The sequence below is a fragment of the Coregonus clupeaformis genome, unplaced genomic scaffold (assembly GCF_020615455.1).
Source record: "Coregonus clupeaformis isolate EN_2021a unplaced genomic scaffold, ASM2061545v1 scaf0691, whole genome shotgun sequence".
NCBI classification, from domain to species: domain Eukaryota; kingdom Metazoa; phylum Chordata; class Actinopteri; order Salmoniformes; family Salmonidae; genus Coregonus; species Coregonus clupeaformis.
Window position 1 is genome coordinate 240,010 of NW_025534146.1, and position 8,407 is coordinate 248,416.

The following is an 8,407-nucleotide window of genomic DNA, read 5'->3' on the forward strand; positions in this document are numbered from 1 at the left end:
GAGGAAGATAACAGCCTCAGACCACTGGTAGAACAGGGTTAGGAGCAGAGGAAGATATCACTATAGCTAACAAGCTAGCAACGAACCATAACACTGTTTAGAAAGTTACTTTACGTTTTCTGGCTTGCTACATTGACATATCCTAAATATAGTTTTTCAACAGATGGATTTATTGGTGTTAAAAGAGAACAAGTATGCTATTAGGAAAACCTGGCTGATTAGGGAAACCTGGCTGATTAGGGAAACCTGGCTGATTAGGAAAACCTGGCTGATTAGGAAAACCTGGCTGATGAGGGAAACCTGGCTGATTAGGAAAACCTGGCTGATGAGGGAAACCTGGCTGATGAGGAAAACCTGGCTGATTAGGAAAACCTGGCTGATGAGGTCAGGTTTTGTATTTACACTTCGTAACATCAAGGACAATGTTCATGACGTCACTGCGACACAGGCCACTGTCAAAATGAGTCTGATTGAAATATGATGTAGTTAGACGAACTGTAAAGCAGCTTTAAAACTATGCCAAGGTAGATATGTTGTCCTAGACTGCTCACTATCAGAAAGAGAGAGACATCTACTTTGACTGTTTGTCCAACAGACTGGAAACAAACATAACAACAGTCAGAAAGGACTGACAACCATCCAACACATTGAGGGTAATATATTCAATACCTGCTGGTGTACCACCGTCCAACACATTGAGGGTAATATATTCAATACCTGCTGGTGTACCACCGTCCAACACATTGAGGGTAATATATTCAATACCTGCTGGTGTACCACCGTCCAACACATTGAGGGTAATATATTCAATACCTGCTGGTGTACCACCGTCCAACACATTGAGGGTAATATATTCAATACCTGCTGGTGTACCACCGTCCAACACATTGAGGGTAATATATTCAATACCTGCTGGTGTACCACCGTCCAACACATTGAGGGTAATATATTCAATACCTGCTGGTGTACCACCGTCCAACACATTGAGGATATTATATTCAATACCTGCCGGTGTACCACCGTCCAACACATTGAGGATATTATATTCAATACCTGCTGGTGTACCACCGTCCAACACATTGAGGATATTATATTCAATATATTTCTTAACTCTATTTTCTTAAAACTGCATTGTTGGTTAAGGGCTTGAAAGTAAGCATTTCATTGTAAGGTTGTATTCGGTGCATGTGACAAATACAATTAGATTTTTATTTGATTTGCTTGATTAGAAATGTATTGTCCTATCTTAGGAGCAAAATGAAAGGCCAGTTCTAAGTCCCTGGTGCTAGATGAGTGTCTTTCCACAGCATCTCCCTACAGCTCAAACAAAGGTATTTTTTTAAAAAAGTGGGTCAGAATCCTGAACAAGGTTGGCGGCCCCAGGCTCTTTCTGATTGCTACTGCCTCTAATGGCCAATCCTTCAGATAGCTGACCTCCTAGCAGGGACCGGCTCCCCTCACACAGCCAAGCACACAGCATTACTGCACATTCATCAACTAAAGTGATATATCTTCCTCTCTATCTCCTCTCTTCTCCTCCTCCTCCCCTCCGTCCAGAGAGACACCGGGCCGATGAGATGGGAGGGAAGAGAGATATGGGGTGAAGGGAAAGGGAGGATCATCATTAAGGAGGAGATTCTAAATGGCATTCCCCCACCCCCCTCCCTCCATCCCTCCAACCACCTCCCTCCATCCCCCACCCCCTCCCTCCATCCCTCCAACCACCTCCCTCCATCCCCCACCCCCTCCCTCCATCCCTCCATCCCCCTCCCTCCATCCCTCCAACAACCTCCCTCATCCCCCCACCCCTCCCTCCATCCCTCCACCCCCCCCCTCCATCCCCCACCCCCTCCCTCCATCCCCCTCCCTCCATCCCTCCAACCCCCTCCCTCCATCCCTCCAACCACCTCCCTCCATCCCCACCCTCCCCCATCCCCCACCCCCCTCCCTCCATCCCCACCCCCCTCTTCCTCCATCCCTCCAACCACCTCCCTCCATCCCCACCCCCTCCTCCATCCTCCCACCCCTCCACCCCCTCCCTCCATCCCCCACCCCCTCCTCCATCCCCCTCCCTCCATCCCTCCAACCACCTCCCTCCATCCCTCCAACCACCTCCCTCCATCCCTCCAACCACCTCCCTCCATCCCCCCACCCCCTCCCCTCCATCCCTCCACCCCCTCCCTCCATCCCCCCACCCCCCTCCCTCCATCCCTCCACCCCCCTCCCTCCATCCCTCCAACCACCTCCTCCATCCCCCACCCCCCTCCCCTCCATCCCTCCACCCCCTCCCTACATCCCTCCATCCCCCCTCCCTCCATCCCCCTCCCTCCAACCCTCTACCTCTCTCTCAATATCACTCTTCCCTGTCCTGACCCTGACTACAGTTCAACACAACACTCCCCAGTGTTCTCAGAGTCTGCCTCTGTATCAGAACAAACTCAACCATTAAAGTCAATTCTTTAATGTGTATATTATACGTGTATATTATATTCAGGCATGTGTTTTGGCCACTTGCTCTTGTACAGTAAATGTATTGGTATTTACGCAAGACGGGCCCTCTAGGAAGTCTTGAAGACAACGTTACTAAGCCTGGTTCCAATGTAACTAGACTGACCCTGTGCTTGTGGCCTCAGGGTTAGTGTTATTACGGGAAGAGGGGGAAGTTCTTTGCTGTGCTGAACGGAAGCACTCAGCGGTGAACCTGCTCTGCTATAGTGGCCAAGCTGAAAGAACAGCACTAAACTGAACTAGATATATCACAAAGAACAGGCCCAGTGAAACCATGTCAATGGACTGCAGCCTCAAGCATCCATAGAAATAGCATTTATAGAACAGACATGGCTATTGAAACCAATTGCACAACTATCAACCTAATATATCATTGCTCACCACATTCAAGTACAACTCCTTTCAGTGTTCTGTAAAGTCCCTATCTGTGGGCCTTTGTAGCACAGTTGGTAGAGCATGAGCCTTGCAATGCCAGGATAGTGGGTTCAATTCCTGGGACCACCCATACATAAACAACATACGTCCCCACTGTATGCACGCATGATATTGGAACTGACCCTGTATATAGTCCCTTTACCCCTATCCAAGATGGCGTAGTAGTGCCGTCCTGTTTTTGTCGTGTGTCTGTAAATAGCCTGTAAATACCCTGTTTTTTTTGTATTTTTCGTACATATTTCCCTATCAGACTTTTCATCCTTCTACAAAATATACTTTCCTGTAACCCGCCTCACTCAATGTGGAACGGATTCTATTATTGACTTACCTTTTATCTAGAATCTCCAGTTGAAACTAGCTAGCCAGCTAACTAGCTACTTGCTATTAGCCACAGTTAGCGGTATTTCACCCAGAACATTGGATTTTTTTTTCTGCGGGATTAATTTAATCACTGGACATTAATCACCGGATATTCGGCCAGTCTGCACAGCGCGTTATCGACCCAGAACATATCAGTTTTCTGCCGGAATCACTGAATCACTGGACCTTTAACTCCGGGTTCATCGCTACCAGCTAGCTGCAACAAAATGGACGCTGTGGTCTGGCTAATCATCCTGAGCTAGGCCCATCTCCGCTATCTACCTCTGTCAACCGGACGGGACCACCTAGTGTTGACACGGAGCCCCCGCCGATCCTACACGACTGGTCTGCCGACGAAATCGTCTGATGTGGTTACGACGTCGACTACGAAGATTCCATCTGCTAGCCCCCGCCCGCTAGCACACGCTAGCCGTGGCCTCTTACTCGCTAGTGCTTTAGCAGCCTCCGAACTATCCTATTGCTGTTCACCGGACCTTATGATAACTCAGCTATACAGCTGATGTCTGCTAGACTGTTCCTTTTACGGTACTACATCCTGTTTATGTTTAGCCTCAGCCCAAACATGGTTAGCTTATTGTTGTTTCGGTTATTTCTAATTGTACTATTTCACTGTAGATCCCCCAGCCCAGCTAAACCTGCCTTAGATAGCTCCTTTGTCCCACCCCCCATACACGCGGAGACCGACTCAATTGATGCCTCCAGTGATGCTATCTCTTTCATTGTTACCCAACGCTTAGGTTTACCTCCACTTTACTCATATCCTTCCATATCCTTGTCTGTACATAATGCCCTGAATCTTTTCTACAACACCCGGAAATCTGCCCCCTTTATTCTATGTACCCAACGCACTAGAAGACCAGTTCTTAAAGCCTTTAGCCGTATCCTTATTCTAGTCCTCCTCTGTTCCTCTGGTGATGTAGAGGCTAACCCAGGCCCTGCAGCCCTCAGTATCACTCCTACTCCCCAGGCGCTATCATTTGCTGACTTCTGTAATCGCAAAAGTCTTGGTTTCTTGCACGTAAATATTAGAAATCTACTTCCTAAGTTTGAGTTATTCACAGCGTTAGCACACTCCGCCAACCCTGATGTTCTAGCAGTGTCTGAATCCTGGCTCAGGAAGGCCACCAAAAATTCTGAAATTTCCATCCCCAACTATAACATTTTCCATCTAGATAGAACTGCCAAAGGGGGTGGAGTTGCAATCTACTGTAGAGATAGCCTGTAGAGCTCTATCATACTATCCAGGTCTGTGCCCAAACAGTTTGAGCTTCTACTTCTAAAAATCCACCTTTCCAGAAATAAGTCTCTCACTGTTGCCGCTTGCTACAGACCCCCTCAGCCCCCAGCTGTGCCCTGACACCATATGTGAATTGATTGACCCCATTTATCCTCAGAGTTCGTACTGCTTGGTGACCTAAATTGGGATATGCTTAATACCGGCCATCCTACAATCCAAACTAGATGCCCTCAACCTCACGCAAATGATCAACGAACCTACCAGGTACAACCCTAAATCTGTAAACATGGGTACCCTCATAGATATCATCCTGACTAACATACCCTCTAAATACACCTCAGCTGTCTTCAACCAGGATCTCAGCGATCACTGCCTTATTGCCTGCGTCCCGTAACGGGTCCGCGGTCAGACGACCACCCCTCATCACTGTCAAACGCTCCCTAAAACACTTTAGCGAGCAGGCCTTCCTAATTGACCTGGCCCAGGTATCCTGGATGGATATAGATCTCATTCCGTCAGTAGAGGATGCCTGGTTGTTCCTTAAAAGTAATTTCCTCTCAATCTTAAATAAACATGCCCCATTCAAAAAATACTAACAGTACTGTGCAGCCGTCTTCATCGACCTGGCCAAGGCTTTCGACTCTGTCAACCACCGCATTCTTATTGGCAGACTAAATAGCCTTGGTTTCTCAAATGACTGCTAACCCTAAATCTTAGCTCATTGGTCACCATAGCAGCACCCACCCGTAGTCTGCGCTCCAGCAGGTATATCTCACTGGTCATTCCCAAAGCCAACACCTCCTTTGGCCGCCATTCCTTCCAGTTCTTCTGCCAATGACTGGAACGAATTGCAAAAATCTCTGAAGCTGGAGACTCTTATCTCCCTCACTAACTTTAAGCATCAGTTATCAGAGCACCTTACCGATCACTGCACCTGTACACTGCCCATCTGAAATTAGCCCACCCAACTACCTTATCCCTATATTGTTATTTATTTTGCTCTTTTGCACCCCAGTATCTCTATTTGCACATAATCTCTTGCACATCTAGCATTCCAGTGTTAATACTATTGTAATTATTTTGCACTATAGCCTATTTATTGCCTTACCTCCATAACTTGCTACATTTGCACACACTGTATATATATTTTCTGTTGTATTTTTGACTTTATGTTTTTTTTCCTCATATGTAACTCTGTGTTGTTTTTATCGCACTGCTTTGCTTTATCTTGGCCAGGTCGCAGTTGTAAATGAGAACCTGTTCTCAACTGGCTTACCTGGTTAAATAAAGGTGAAATAAATAAATAAAAAATAAAAACAAAATGCACGCATGACTGTAAGTCGCTTTGGATAAAAGCATCTGCTAAATGGCATATATTATTATTGTATAGTTTATATGGACTAGAACTGGGCTGGAGTAAGTCACTAAACTGTATACAGACTAGAACTGGGCTGGAGTAAGTCACTAAACTGTATATGGACTAGAACTGGGCTGGAGTAAGTCACTAAACTGTATATGGACTAGAACTGGGCTGGAGTAAGTCACTAAACTGTATATGGACTAGAACTGGGATGGAGTAAGTCACTAAACTGTATACAGAATATAACTGGGCTGGAGTAAGTCACTAAACTGTATATGGACTAGAACTGGGCTGGAGTAAGTCACTAAACTGTATGTGGACTAGAACTGGGCTGGAGTAAGTCACTAAACTGTATACAGACTATAACTGGGCTGGAGTAAGTCACTAAACTGTATACAGACTAGAACTGGGCTGGAGTAAGTCACTAAACTGTATACAGACTATAACTGGGCTGGAGTAAGTCACTAAACTGTATACAGACTAGAACTGGGCTGGAGTAAGTCACTAAACTGTATACAGACTAGAACTGGGCTGGAGTAAGTCACTAAACTGTATATGGACTAGAACTGGGCTGGAGTAAGTCACTAAACTGTATACAGAATATAACTGGGCTGGAGTAAGTCACTAAACTGTATATGGACTAGAACTGGGCTGGAGTAAGTCACTAAACTGTATATGGACTAGAACTGGGCTGGAGTAAGTCACTAAAATGTATATAGACTAGAACTGGGCTGGAGTAAGTCACTAAACTGTATACAGAATATAACTGGGCTGGAGTAAGTCACTAAACTGTATATGGACTAGAACTGGGCAGGAGTAAGTCACTAAACTGTATACAGACTAGAACTTGGCTGGAGTAAGTCACTAAACTGTATTCAGACTAGAACTGGGCTGGAGTAAGTCACTAAACTGTATAAAGACTAGAACTGGGCTGAAGTAAGTCACTAAACTGTATATGGACTATAACTGGGCTGGAGTAAGTCACTAAACTGTATATGGACTAGAACTGGGCTGGAGTAAGTCACTAAACTGTATATGGACTAGAACTGGGCTGGAGTAAGTCACTAAACTGTATATGGACTAGAACTGGGCTGGAGTAAGTCACTAAACTGTATATGGACTAGAACTGGGCTGGAGTAAGTCATTAAACTGTATACAGACTATAACTGGGCTGGAGTAAGTCATTAAACTGTATACAGACTATAACTGGGCTGAAGTAAGTCACTCAACTGTATATGGACTATAACTGGGCTGGAGTAAGTCACTAAACTGTATACAGACTGGAACTGGGCTGGAGTAAGTCACTAAACTGTATATGGACTATAACTGGGCTGGAGTAAGTCACTAAACTGTATATGGACTGGAACTGGGCTGGAGTAAGTCACTAAACTGTATATGGACTAGAACTGGGCTGGAGTAAGTCACTAAACTGTATATGGACTATAACTGGGCTGGAGTAAGTCACTAAACTGTATACAGACTAGAACTGGGCTGAAGTAAGTCACTAAACTGTATATAGACTATAACTGGGCTGGAGTAAGTCACTAAACTGTATATAGACTATAACTGGGCTGGAGTAAGTCACTAAACTGTATACAGACTAGAACTGGGCTGGAGTAAGTCACTAAACTGTATATGGACTATAACTGGGCTGGAGTAAGTCACTAAACTGTATATGGACTAGAACTGGGCTGGAGTAAGTCACTAAACTGTATACAGACTAGAACTGGGCTGGAGTAAGTCACTAAACTGTATACAGACTAGAACTGGGCTGGAGTAAGTCACTAAACTGTATATAGACTAGAACTGGGCTGGAGTAAGTCACTAACCTGTATATAGACTAGAACTGGGCTGGAGTAAGTCACTAAACTGTATACAGACTAGAACTGGGCTGGAGTAAGTCACTAAACTGTATATGGACTAGAACTGGGCTGGAGTAAGTCACTAAACTGTATATGGACTAGAACTGGGCTGGAGTAAGTCAATAAACTGTATATGGACTAGAACTGGGCTGGAGTAAGTCACTAAACTGTATATGGACTAGAACTGGGCTGGAGTAAGTCACTAAACTGTATACAGACTATAACTGGGCTGGAGTAAGTCACTAAACTGTATACAGACTAGAACTGGGCTGGAGTAAGTCACTAAACTGTATACAGACTAGAACTGGGCTGGAGTAAGTCACTAAACTGTATACAGAATAGAACTGGGCTGGAGTAAGTCACTAAACTGTATACAGAATAGAACTGGGCTGGAGTAAGTCACTAAACTGTATACAGACTAGAACTGGGCTGGAGTAAGTCACTAAACTGTATTCAGACTAGAACTGGGCTGGAGTAAGTCACTAAACTGTATTCAGACTAGAACTGGGCTGGAGTAAGTCACTAAACTGTATATGGACTAGAACTGGGCTGGAGTAAGTCACTAAACTGTATACAGACTAGAACTGGGCTGGAGTAAGTCACTAAACTGTATATGGACTAGAA